We start from the raw sequence: 14,945 nt of genomic DNA on the forward strand, positions 1-14,945 counted from the left end.
ATAGCACAATATATAGAAGTACTAAAACTGGAATCAGGAAAACTCACCTTCCTGAGTTCAAATCTGACCTCAGACACTGACTAGCAAGTGTGACCTTGGGCAAGTCACTTAACCCTGTTTGTCTCAGTTTCCTCATCTGTAAAATGAGCAGAAGGAAATGACAAACTGCTCCAGTATCTTTGCCAGGAAAACCCCAAATGCGGTAACAAAGAGTCGGACATGACTGAAAAATGACTGAACAACGACCATCCAATAATCGAGGCAAGAGATGAGAAACACTTGAACTAAGGTGGTTGTGTGAGTAAGGAGAAGGGGGTCTGATATGAGAGATGCTATAGAAGATTTTTTTCAAAAGGCAACATTTGTCAACTGATTGAATAGCAGAGTGAAGGGAAAGTGGGGAATGAAAGATAATGCCAAGGTTACAAATCTGGGAAGCTGGAAAAATGGTGGTGTCTTCAACAAAAATAGGGATATTAGGGAAAGGGTACATTTGAAAGGAAAGATAATGGATTAAATTTTGGATACGTTGAATTGGAAGTGTGTCTGGGATTTCCATATGAAATGTACGATAGGCAATTAGTGGTGTGGAACTGAAGCTCAAAGGAAGGATTAGGGCTGGAGATAGATATTTATATGTACACACATTGTACATACATTTAGCATATCTATACATGCATAGACAGGAGTTGTAATTAGGAGTTATTGCCATAAAGATGACAAATAAACCCATGGGATCTGATGAGTTCACAGAATAAGTTCACCCTGAAAAAGTGTAGAGAGAAAAGAGTAGGTGGTTTAGGACAAAACCTTGGGGAATATTCACAGTTAGAGGTCATAATCTAGATGTCCCATCAAAGGAGACTTGGGCGGGGGGGGGGGGGGGGGGGGGGGGGGGGGGGGGGGGGGGGGGGGGGGGAAGACCATGAGATTTGGCAATTAAGAGATCACTGATTACTTTAGAGAGAGCAGTTTCAGCCTAGTGATGAAGTCAAAAAAGCAAGACTAAAAAGGGTTGAGGAGTTAGAAGAATTAGATGCAGGGAGTACAGACAACTTTTTTTCTAAGAGTTTGGATTAGAATGGAGTAGAAATATAGAATGATAGTTTGAGGGGATGGTAGGCTTCAGTGTAGGTTTTTAAAGAATGTGAATGATTGTATAATTGATACATCAATAAATCTGTAAATTAATTTAGATAGTATTATCATTTTATTATATTAGCATGGCCCAACTATGAAAAATCAATATCTCTTCGATTATCTATTTCTGTAGCTCTGTAAAGAGTAGGGTTTAGTTGTAATACATATAATAGCTGCATATATTTTGGTTAGGGAATGCTCAGATATTTTATATATTTCTATTTTATATGTGTGTATATATTTTGAATGGAATTTTTTTCTCTCTCTGCTAGGTTTTGTTGGAAATAGAAAGGCTAATGAATTTTGTTGTTTTATTTTATATTCTGCTACTTTGCTGAAAATACTGTTTCTTTAAGAAAACCATATCACTTGGAAAAAAGCTAATATTTTGTTTCTCTTTACCATTGCTTTTTGGGGGGGTCTTTTTTAGTGTGAACGTTTCTAGAAATACATCAAATAATAGTGGTGACTATAGATATGCTTTGTTTTTTCTTGATCTGTTTGGAAACACTTCTAGTGTTTCTCCATTACAGATAATGAAAGCTCTTGGTTTTAGTTATTGCTTGTCATAGCAAAGAAATGTCCATTTATTACTATGCTTCTTATTTTTTTAAATATAAATGAGTATTATAGTTTTTCAAAAAGAATTTTGTGTCAATTGATAAAGTCATGTGATTTTGTTTGTTATTAATTTAGTCTATTTTGTTTATATAGTTTTCTTAATACCTAATCAACTTTACCTAAACTAGCTGGCCAGGGTATACATTCTTTTAAATATGTTGCCCTATTCTGTTCAATATTTTTGCATCAATATTCACTAGAAACTTTGGTCTTTAGATTCCTTTCTGTGTTTTTTCCCCTCCTTGGTTTACATATTAGGACTATATTTGACTCACAGAAAGGAGTTTGGTTTGGATAACTTCTTATTTTTGCAAACAATTTATGTAACATTGGAATTAATTATTCTTTGAATTTTTAAGAGAATTCACTTGTAAATCCACTGGAACAAAGATTTTTTTCTTTTAGAGTTATTTGTTTTGTTTTGTTTTCTGTAGCTTGTTCCATTTTTTTTCTCTGAGATTGGCTTATCTAAATTCTTTATTTCCTGTCCTTTTAAATCTCTGTATTTTCAATTCATAAAAATATTGTGTCTATCGCATTTTAAAATCAGTTTTGATGGCATACTTAGGTGAATATGATGGCATAATTAGGCAAAATAATTTCTAATTTCCTTTATTTCCATTTTATCTGTTGTGAATTCTCCTTTGTAATTTTTGAATGTGGTAATTTGGTTTTCTTCTTTTTAAAATCCAAATAGCTAATATTGTGCTTATTTTACCAGCTTTTTTGTTTCTAGTTAAATCATTTTATCTTTCGATCTCATTTCTCAGATTTCCAAATTTTCTTTTGTATTTAGTTGGGATTTTCCAATTTGTTGCTTTTCTAGTTTGCTTGTTTTGTTGTTTTCTTTAGTTGCTTGCTCAATTCACAGATCTATTTTCTTTCTTTTGGTGATACAAATATTTAAAGATATAAAATTTCCCCATGACCATTTTGACTGCATTCCCAACCTAGTATATATTTAGTATGTTGTCTCACTGTTGTCATTTTCTTTGATAAAATTATCCATTATTTCTTTGACTTATCCTTTGACCTGCATATTCTTTAGAACAGGGGTGGCAAACCTGTGGCCTCACAGCCACATGTAGCCCTCTAGGCCCTCAAGTGGGGCCCTTTGACTGAATCCAAACTTCACAGAACAAAGCCCCTTACCAAAAGGATTTGTTCTGTAAAATTTGGACCCAGTCAAAAGGCCACACCCAAGTACCTAGAAGGTCACATGTGGCCTTAAGACCATAAGTTCCCTACCTCTACTTTAGAATTATACAATTTAGTTTTTACTTGTTTAAATATTTTCTTCAAATGCTTTTTATTAATTTTATTACTTTGTGGTCAGCACTAGGTTTTTTTTTAATATTTCTGCTTTTCTACAATTATTTATTTCTTTGTTTTCTAGCCCATACTCAATTTTTGTAAAGGTGCAATTCACAGCTGAGATGTAGATATGTTTCTTTCAATTTCCAGTTTGTAATATCCAAAATCTAGTCCTTTTTGACTCATCATCATCACTATTATGAATACTGATTACTATATTATCAATCCAGTCCATATTGCTATGTTATTTGAATTCTTCTATATGTATTGTATGTTTAAACTTGTATTTTCATTCCTTGCTTTTAGGCAATTTCTTTTCACTTCTATAAACATATTTTTAGTAGTCTCTCTTCTAATTTGCTGCTTTATATTAGCCATCAAGTTGAAAATCTAACCAAGCTTATTAGAAATATGTGTAATCTCAAAGTAGGATCTATATAAATGCCTGACAGTCTCCTCGGTAGATAGATAAATTATGTGTTTTTGTTAGATGAACTTTTAAATACCAGTTTTAGCTACTTGTAAATCTTTTTTCATTTACTTATGGTTTCTCACTGTGTTTTACAGTGAGGGTGCTTGATAGATGGATTCTAGATTGGCATGGCATTAATATATTATAAGTCTTTGAAGTTTCTTTGTTTTGTCTTTTTTTTTGACCTGTGATTTCATTAACATAGGGAACTTCCATTGTGTCAACTGTCTCTACCAATGAAAACAAGCAACTCCTCAGTAATTTACAGATATCCCTTCTACATCACAACTTTCCCCATTGCAGTTTTGATATATTGAGGGTCGCCATAAGAAATTAAATAGGAATTTGGGGGGAGTTTTGAGGAAGCCATGGACAATACACAAAGCCTGGCAGACAGCACGTAATTGACAGCAGACAACACAAAAAAGTTTAGAAACTCAAAAGTGCATAAATATATATATATACATATATGCACATATATATATATATATATATATATATATATATATAGTGTTTTTACTTAACATTGACCTACATATAGGCTTTGGGTCAAATACTTAACCCAAATTTTATAATAAGGTACTATAAACACACCATAAGAGAAAAAGAAAAAAAAGGGAGGGCCAAAAAATTTTATCTGAATTTTCTAGATCACTGGGGTGCTAAAACCCTAACCCCCATAAGATGTGGAAGAGATAACTGTAGTTTTAAGAGAACTGCCTGATGCATTGAGATTTTAAATGATTTTCCCATGATCACACAGTTTCCTAAATATCAGTAGCAGAGTTTGAACCCAGGTCCTCCTCAACTCAAAGTCAGCTTTCTCTGCATGATGACATTCTGCTTTTCACTATAAATCGGTTCTGGAGTCATATGGAAGGACAGTCGATTTAGTAGAATTGGGAATCCTATGCTCTCACAATGCTTATATTTGGTTAACTCCTAGATTATTTGGGGGACCACCATACATTAAAACTTTCCTGACACAGTACAGAAAAAGTTACGCTACAATAAAAGAAATGGAACCAAGTCCTTTCATAAGATGCAACCTTTAATCAAAAGACTAGATTTTGCAGAGGAAACAACTGATACTTTTAACACCATAGCAGATATAGTAATAGTTTAACTAACAAGTTTCCACTGAACTACACTGTGATAATCACAGTCTTTATCAAAACAAGAAGTCTACTTTCTTTTTTGCCTGTGATGGGCCTCAATCAAGAAACTAGTAAGTAAGGGGCACATCATTGCAGAGGTTTGGATATTTTCGGTAGAGAGATGTTGTTCCTGAGCAGCATGGTACTTCTATTCCTGGGATGTTCATCCAATGTTTTACAGAAGAAAAAAAACCCACTAAAATTCACTCGACTTCTGAGAGCTGATGTAACCATATTAGTGGATATAGCATATGGGTGCACTGATTGATTTGCACACATTTCATTTGAACCCATTGCTTGACTTTATTACTTTACCTTTTTATTCATGAAGCAACTTTGAAATGTCAATTTTTATCCATCAAGTGTGGCTGAGTGGCTCAATTAATGGCTAAATTATATTCTGTAAGCCAAATTATGCCCCCAGCTACTCACGTATGCAGCTACAACAGCTTTAGGAACACTTTGCATTTATATAGCACCTTTCAATAAAGAAATTTCATAGTAAGCAACAGTTATATAATAGAAGGAATAAGAGAATTTTGCTCACATAAGTAAGTTTTTGTGAATTCTTTAAACATTGCTTTGCTGTCATTTCATTTATGCTGTTTATTTACTGGTGTTCAGTTCCAAAATAGAATATACATGGAGTAGAGTGCTATATTAGAATTAAATGTAAAAACAAAAAAAAATTTAAATTGTACATATCTAATGTTTTAAAAAATCATTATCATATTTATTAAATTATAGAAGTAAATTTGTTCAACAAGACATTTTCCCATGTTAGTGAAGGATGCATTTTGTGGATATACAAAAATGAAAAAGACATATTTAAGACAAAGTGTTGAAAGCTCTTAATAATTTCTTTCAATCTATTAATTTTAAAGAAGAGACATGTCATCTGAACAGGAGAAATTCCAGTTCGTGGTTCGAGAGAGATTCACCAACTGGCAGATAACATTTTGCCTAATTTACATCTTTTCTGAAACCATCAAGAGGTTCAGTTTAATCTTAATAATTTAAATTTAACATATTTAAAGTACTCTATACTTTTAAGTTTAGAGAAATAGGCAAGAAAAAAATATGATCCCAGATTGTAGAGAAAGCTGACTAAAATGCATTACTTTCAGGAGAAAATGGCCAACCATTTCCAGGTAGACTATTTGACTTCTTGGAAGAAGTAATTTAACTAAAATGAGTGAGCATTTTGTTCCAAGGGAGAGCTTATTTTATTCAACTTATTCTACCATATGATTGGCTCATTTTGAATAAGGAGAACTGGAATCAAGATTGTGCTATCATTTTCCTCAATGATTTAATAATATCTTGTACCTAATCCTTCTAAGAGGCTAAAAGCTCTTTAAAGACATTTGGCTATTCTTCAGGTTCTCTTTAAAATAGAAAGTGGTTAGACATTATCTCAGTTTTAAAAGTAGAGAAACTGAGATATTTTAATAGAAAACACTAGATATTAATCATAAATTAGGCTCAAACCCAAAGTTAAAAGACCAATTTCTGTTACCATGAGAATTTATTTACATCACAAATACAGTGACCCCAAAGTCTTACTTTTAAGCTACTAAAGCCTAAAAAGCTTAAAACTGCTCTAAGACTTTGGGTACTGATCTGTATATTATTATTTCTAAAATGTAATTCCAATTACTAAGGAATTATCATGTTGATGAAAATATGTATCCTTACACATTCAAAATGCTTTTCCTTAGCATCGTAATTTGAAGAAAGATGAGATGGAGAATAGGGCACTCAATATTAGGATTTGTGCAGTCTTGAGTGAGTTACAGAATTATTTAAGATGTAGCTGTTGTGTTTCAGTAATATCAAATTGAACAGATAAAGTGTGTAAAGCATATTATTACCTGAGGTCCTATATTAATGTAAGATAATATTGTTATATAAAACTTCACCAGAGAGGTGGCATAGGTAGTGGATAAAGAGTGGGCATTGTAGTAAGGAAAACCTGGCTTCAAGACCTGACTCTTGAACATATTGGCTTTGTGATCATAGACAAGTTACTTGGCAAGTGCCCCATAGACTCTATGAGTAGAAATTAGAAATGTGTGGTTTATATGCATTGAGATAGGAGGTTTCCACAGCACTAGTTTTCCAAACTGATAAAATCACAGGTCCAAGCAAAAAAAAAATGACCATCTCAATAAATGACTCATTTCCTTGAGGAAATTCTATATATAATACCTACTTCAGTTGATTTCCCCTTAGAAGAGGAGTTATACTCTTACTCTAACTTTAAGAGCCAAATGGAATGTTGCAGAAAAATCAGTTTGTGCTGGCAGTTAAGAATCAGTTGAGAAATCTCTTGCAATAAGTGCTTCTCCCTATGGAGTCAGGGAAAGTATATGTGTTTCATTTTTGATCTAAAGGAATTCTATGAAGAGTTTGTGAGTGTATTCTGGAAAGACTATTTCTTGTGATGACTGAGGATAAGACAAAGTAAAAGAAAGACTAATTTATTTCCAGAAAGATTGAACTTAACCCTTATCTTGAAGAGAAATGTGAAAAAATTTCTTTAGAGACTTTAATCAGTGAATTGAATGGGGAAATTGTTTTTCTGAAAGTAGTCATGTACTTTTATATTGAGAGCCAGAGATGACTCATTGTGTTAAGTGATGGGGATACAAATAGAAGGTAAAAGAAAGCCCCTTTCCTCAAGGAGCTTCTGTTCTTACAGAGGAAGACAATCTATAATAAAGAGAGCTTGGGAAAAAAAATATGGCAGGGGGGATGGGTGACAGGGAGGGGAGCTGGAGAAAATGTACAGACTACAGATTTCAAGCCAATCCATTGTAATGTGTTATACCAAAATAAAAAGTGTCCAGCAATATGCTCCTTCAGAACATCATAATTATTTCACTTTCAATGAATGTGCTATAACTAAGGTTGCTTTCTAACCTTGCATAGTTTAGGGAACCTGGGTGGGAGGGGGAAATATTATGCCTCTGAAATGTTACAATTAGCTAACTAATATTCAGTAGAAGATGAAAAAGCAAACCTCCTGACTTAGTCACTCCTGGTAAATGAACCTGAATATCATCAAATATATTATCCTTGGCTGTAATCTAGCTCCTCTAATTCTCTGCCCATACTCAATTCAAAACAATCTTTGAGCACTTAAAAGATTTTAGAGATTTAAACTAGATCTTATGCTTTATATAGCACCTGTGTTACATCCCTTTCTTACATGGGTCTCCAAGAGAGTTACCATGGGTTTAAGATACTCCATAAATCCCTGTCTTCCCAAAACCATTGCTCCTGATTCCCAACCCAATATTATATTTATTTACATTTACTGTATTTATTTTTCTCTAACTAGTCAGAGAATATAATTAGCTTAAAGCAAAGACATTTAATGAAAAGACACAGTGATAAAAGAGTGGGGTGGAAATCACTTTATGCCATTTAACCCTGATATATATATATATTTTAGGTGAGTGAGAAAAGGACCTGAGCACCTTCCTAAGTGTTAAAGGAAATCTATTTGGGTTGCCTAAAGAAAGCTAGCCACACTCTGTGGGTCTTCTATATAACCAAGTCAGAATCACCCAAGATCTGAACAAGCAGAGAAGAAAACTAATGTTAGCTAAACTTCTAAAATGAAACTAATCGATAGGGAAGGAACATAGCCTCAGGCCTTAGCCCTGCGCTGCCCCCAGCCCCAGACTACAGGAAGACATCATGAACCTCAAAGATCTGAAGGACTACTGTCTTCCCATTGCTGTCCTAAAAGCATTCCTGAGTGGCCAAGGGAAGTGTCTGCATAAAAGGCCAAGGACAATGTGGAAATAGATTCAAGGCTTTACAAAAAGCCTAGAAATGAAGTCATACCATGTATAAGGGAACATTTTGAGGACTCTGGCAAAAGGACTTCCAGCAGTTGTGAGTTACCCTTTGGCCACCAGCGGAGGTGGCACTGCTTGTGTGTGTGTGTGCGCTGCTGGCACTATGTGTGCTCAACAGTGTGCTACACTGTGTGTGCTAAGGAGGCCGGAGAGAGTGAAAGAAACACGGGCTAGGCGGAAGAGTATAGGACAACTCCGTTTATTGAGCAGAAGCGGTGAACTTACATACTCTATGGAATAAGATAAGTGGACTAAGCATTGCAATGCTTTGTTACTTTACTGGGACATCCTGCCACGTGCCTCATGTAGCCCATGTAGCTTAGATACACCATGCTAACTGTATGGAAACATTACTGTTCTTTCCCATGCAGATAACAGCTTATCTTAGTATGGTCTCACCTAGCAGGGAGACCTTGCCTCAGATGGCCTTGCCTTGCAGAGGCCTAGGGAGGCATTATCAAGATACAGCTGGAACTTCACATGCCCTCCTGTACTTTGCCAGGGGAAGTTAGAAGGGAGTTGGCGAACCAACATTCCTAAGTACACAGCCCAGAGAAGAACAAGCACAGGCTAAAAAGAAAACCTGGCATGTACCCTTTTCATAATGGACTATCTCAGAGCTGGCCCTCTACATCCTTTTTCTATATGTGATCTCTAAGCTTGAACTCCTGGACTCTCTCTCTCTCTCTCTCTCTCTCTCTCTCTCTCTCTCTCTCTCTCTCTATATATATATATATATATATATATATATATATATATATATATATATATATACTTGTAGGAGAGTGTATCATAGACTTGGTGGGGTGCGGGAGAGACAGTATTTTGTACTAACTTCATATTATACTCTCTTAGTAAATATCCTTTTTTTAAAAAAAAAGTAGGTTAATTGATAATCAACTCAGAATCATGGTGGAAAGCATATCAGGGAGGCTTAGAAAGCTCTGTCCCCACTCTCTTACCCCAAACCTTTAGGGCTATTCACAAAGTTCTTAGAGGACATAATAACCAGGCTCTACAGATTCTGCTCATCAGGCAGGTGATACATGCATGTCAGCACCACAGTAGGGTCTACATGTCGCAGCCTGCTTATACCCACCAAGTTCTTCTCTATTGCTCTCTGAGTGATAGTCATTTTTAATTCTTTCAAGACTACAGTGTTCCATGACTCACTGCCATACCACAAGAAGTAGAAAATTGTTATTATAAAAAGATGGACCTTTGTTTTGGGGAGAAGTTTGAGGTCAATTAATTGTGCTTTGATTTTCCTAAATCTCTCTTCTTACCAAATATCTCTCCTATACACAACAAAATCATGCAAGATCCTTAAAAAACAGTTACAACAGAGGTAACCTTGTCTGATAACTGATCACTAATATCAGGCACAGTATAAACCAAGGAGACATACGCTAACCAAAGGTGTTCATCACTATATTAGAGGAGATCCAATGTAAAATCCAAGTCAAAGAGGAATTCCCTATGGTAAAGTGCTCCAGATGCTCCTGATTGTGATATTGTGATGGTTCCATCTTACCTCATACCCTGGCACACTAAAGAGCCACCTGGACAAAATCTAGAACCACTAAAAAAAAGTTTGGACTAGCCACCAACTCAGGAAAAAATAAATGGATAAAGAATGCATATTGTCTAGATTGGGGCTGCCAGGTGGTGTAGTGGATAGAGCACTGGGTTTGGAATCAGGAATACTCATCTTCATGAGTTCAAATCCAGCCACAGACACTTACTAGCAGTGTGACCCTCATTTTGCCCAAGTTCCTCATCTGTAAAATGAGCTGGAAGAAGGAAAGGGCAAATCATTCTAGTATCTTTGCCAAGAAAACCCCAAAATGGGGTCAGCAAAGAGTTGGACATGACTGAAAATACTCAATAATAGTAGTCCAGATTATGACACAGAGGTAGATGAAAAGTCTATTCTGTGTGTGTGTGTGTGTGTGTGTGTGTGTGTGTCTTTGACAGACACCATAAAGTGATAGCAAGTATGGCTAAGAATCAAACAGTAGAATGATAATAAATTGTTTATGTTTCTGGAAAAGCTGTTAGGCTGAGTGTGGGGACAGGTTATCATATCAGCATTATCATATAACAGCCATGTGATGATGTCAACACATATATAACACCATCCTTTTTCTCCTTTTTGTTTCCAGGAGTATAGGACAAAGGCTTCCACCTAGCATCAAGCTACAGGTTAAAGTATACCACAGGGTACAAGTCCTCCAGGTAAGAATGGAATATAACCACCTAATGAAACACTATCTGGCTCACCCAAGTTTAAACTAGCTGTGTCCTGTTTAGCTGAGGATTAATTTTCATTACTTAAAAAAAAATTCTGCAAAGCAGAGAACTTCCAACTACATTCAGTAAGTCTGATTAAAGAAACCTATGCCTATCAACACCATTCACAGTAGGCGCTCAATAATTTGCTGAATGAACGCTGAAATTTCATTTCAATTTTCGCTTTAGCATTGATGATTCTGGTACCAGAAAAGTTCAACATGACATTTGATTTGAAGTTTTTTTACCTAGTGCAGATAATTCTTTAACTAGAACAAAATGGAATGCTATATGTGATATTCCTAGTGGCATTTTGTAATGTTCCTTACCCTGGCTTTTTAAGTACTTCATACAGGTTTCAGTGTTACAGCTCTTCTCTTAAATTACTACAGCAGCCCTACAATTCTGTCTGTGAGATTTATATCTCGTTAAAGAGCATAGAATATGTTTCCAATGATTTTCTTTCTTTTCTTTTTTTTTCATTTTTTTTACCAGCTGTTTTCTTGATTATGGAAAGCTTTAAAAGTACATCAGTGGAGACATTTCTAAAAATCAAAATGGTGTTTTGTAACCAAAATATTAAACTGTTTTAAGCAAATACATGCAAAACAGAAACAACTTTTTTGATATTTTAAAAAAATATTAAAATACATTAAGTCCTATCACTTGGCTTTGAAATTGATAGACTGGTTTATGGAATAAAAGCCAAAAGCCAACCTAGAAATTTAAGGGTGTTTATTAATCAATCTGAATTTAATTACATTTTTTAATGTATTCTCTGAATATCATGGCAATCAGCTTTATATTGTTGTTGTAATGAGAGCTTGGGAAGCAATAGAAATTCTCTCTGGGATACTTAAATCAGACAAGTCAGAGAATGCTGACAGAAAGCACTGTCCGTGGCACTTTGAAAATAACAGGTAAGGTGCCCTCTAATCACCATAAAGTCACCCCCCCCATATTCTCATTCCAAAATTTCAGATTTACTTCTGTATTAACACTATCTAGGGGCCAAAAACAGAATGCATTCCCCTCTAATAGTAAATTAACCCATGTGAGCATAGAACACATGGCTTTAAATACAGCCCTAAATTATCCGTCCTCTACACAGAAGTCACGGACTCTGATTCATACAGTAGGTAGCAAAGCTGAGGTTTTCAATCACTGGTTTGAAGGAATTTATGTGCAGTGCAGACATTTGTTCTATGTTGAAGGTCATGGGCCTGGGAAATGCTCCCTGCCAGCCAACTTGCAGAGTACTATAGGCATTGCCCCTTCGAGTTGCTGCAAGTCTTTCAAGGGTGGAGGTCAGTGCTGTGATCACAGATAAGTCAAATTTAAAGGAAAAATTACCTGAGGTTAAAAAATGTAGTAAGGGGAAAAACAGGAGGGGAGGTGATGAAAGAGTGAGAGACACAGAGAAATAAAGAAACTAAGTAAATATATTGTGTTACTCTGGATTTTTGTGTGGAAATAAAGGAAAGCATGTGTAGCTTAGTATTAAATCTAGAATTTTTTTCTCCCTTAGGAAAGCTTCAAAATAAATTGACTAAATCTGAATATAAAATCTGATGGATGTCATGATGCAATCAATTTTGCGGGTATTTTTTAAATGCTGCAAACAAATCCATTTAAATGCTCATCAGCCTAGATATTCTAAAGAAGAAAAAAAATCAAGCTAAGTGACTTAAATGTGAAATGTGAACAGCAGTTCAATGATTAAATTACTGTATCAATTAACTTGAGTACACAAAAAGAATGCTGCTCTTTCAAGCAAAGCTAATTTTGTTTCAGATTAGAAAGATTCTTCATGTCATGGTTGCTGCTTCTTAAAACATAGATCATATAGCAAAAGGGAAAAGATTGTAAATAAGAATAAACTGCTCTCTGGTAATTCTTCATAAAGTAAAATAAGCAAAATAAATTGATGCTTTGGAGGAAAAATCGATAGTAATTTTCAAGTAATTCCTAGAGTAAAAAATTCTGAGAAGTATCTTTAAAAAGTGCAAAACTGATCAAAAGAAATTACCAGTATATTAAACATAAAATGGCTTTTCTATTTATAGGAAACATAAGTGCAAAAGATTAAAAGCTTTTGGACATGTATTACCAAAAAAATAGCAAAAGAGTTTATCACTGACAATTGCTATTACACACAATGGTCACAAATGTTTATATTTATATATTGTCATGTCAGGCAGTGGTGTTATAGTGTGAATATTCTAAAAGGATTTGTCCTTTTGACCTTTTGCAACATCCTCACCCACCCCCACTCTCTCTCTCTCACACACGCAGACTCAGACCTATTCAGACTCAGGGACCAATTTTTCTTGTAGGAGGACTAGATGATCTAAGACCCTACCAGCTTTAAATTCTGTGTGTTATAAATCGAGAGGAAGGACAGGTCACTCCGGGATGGCTAGGAAGGCTTTATGGATGTATTTGAGCCAGACTTTGAAGGATGTGGTTCCAGGTGAGAGGCATGATGTGAACAAAGAACAGTGCCAAGAGAAAAGAAGTGGGACATAAGATAGAAAAAGATTACAGTCTCAAGCCATTGAAGGGTTTTGGGCAGGAAAATGACCCGCTAAAAGGAGTGTTATGTATCCTTAATTTATCCATGTCTGCATCATCATCATAATGAAGTTTTTATTAAGCATCTGTGATAGAATCCCTAGTTACAATAAGCTTGCAATATTAATAGGGGTAATTAGGACACAGAAAAATACATACAGCATAAATATAAAGTTAATAAAAACCCACACACAATAGTTCAAATGAAATACAACTGTGGGAAGGAAGGTACTAGAAGTTAGGGTAATCAGGAAAGGCAAGCTCCTAGAGGACAGAATCTGTGTATGTTGTACTTGCTTTGTTGATGTTATCCCTAGGTTATTCCCCCTGTCACATTTGTTAAAGATAAACTAGGGGAAAAATATATCCATATCCATATATATATAATATATACACATATATACACACATATACATATATATATATATATATACATATATATATATACAAGTAACTGTGAGCGATAACTTAAAATGATGAAACAGCCTTTAACTCAGTAACATATACTTATAGTCCCTACTTTAACTCAGCCTTGAATATTTACTGAAACCAGTGGTGGGATTCAAATGAATTAATAACCAGTTCTCCACGGAAAGGAGCCAAGATGCTGCCGCGGTTAACAACCCACTCAGCCAATCCAACCTAAAATTAGGTACTGGTTCTACCAAACCAGTCGGAACCCGCTGAATCCCACCACTGAAACTGTGTTACTATGTCAGTCTCCACGTGGTTTTATAGACTGTTAAATAATAGGACAGTATGTAATGGGACAGACAGTACCAGGAGTAGGTGATCGGAACCACCAGAGTACAGTCTACAAGGGAGGTTAAAATCCAGGAGAGCAGGATGAATCGTTAGTAGGGCTTAATGACAAAGTAAACCTCCCAAAAGTGCACTGTTGTTTTCTGACTAGGAAATAATAACTTAGTTGTCCCAGTCCCCTCCACCTCAGCTATTTACTGAGACTCAACGATAGTTACAGTAGAATCCTCTCTTGTCCATCATTGCATTCCACCTTGAAATTTGATTTGTCCAGTAATTATACAGGTAAAAGGGAACTGGAATGAATATCATTACCAGAAAGCTACAGGACAGCTAAGTAGCATAATGGATGGAATGTTGTACTTGAAGTCAGGAAGAGCTGAGCTCAAATCTTGCCTCAGCCATTTAGGAGTTAACCTGTCTTAAGTTTCATTACCTGTAGAATTGGGGATAATAATAGCATGGGATTGTTATGGGAATCAAATGAGATTAAAAGGTGTAAAGCAGTCTGCAAATACTAAAGAATCATAAATGCTAGTTATTAAGAGAGCTGCTTGCATAATAAAACCATTCCAAATTCAGTTATAGCTGTGTTTGGTCCTTTTTTTATCATCTTTTTCCTGAGTGGAGGCAGGAAAGGCTTGCTTTTTTGGGGGGGGGGAATATGCTTAAGGCATGAAATTACTTAAGAGCTATTATTTCCTTGATCCTGAGAGAGAAAAAAAATGTATGTAGAACAGG

This window comes from Trichosurus vulpecula, chromosome 1 (genome assembly GCF_011100635.1).
Source record: "Trichosurus vulpecula isolate mTriVul1 chromosome 1, mTriVul1.pri, whole genome shotgun sequence".
NCBI classification, from domain to species: Eukaryota; Metazoa; Chordata; class Mammalia; order Diprotodontia; family Phalangeridae; genus Trichosurus; species Trichosurus vulpecula.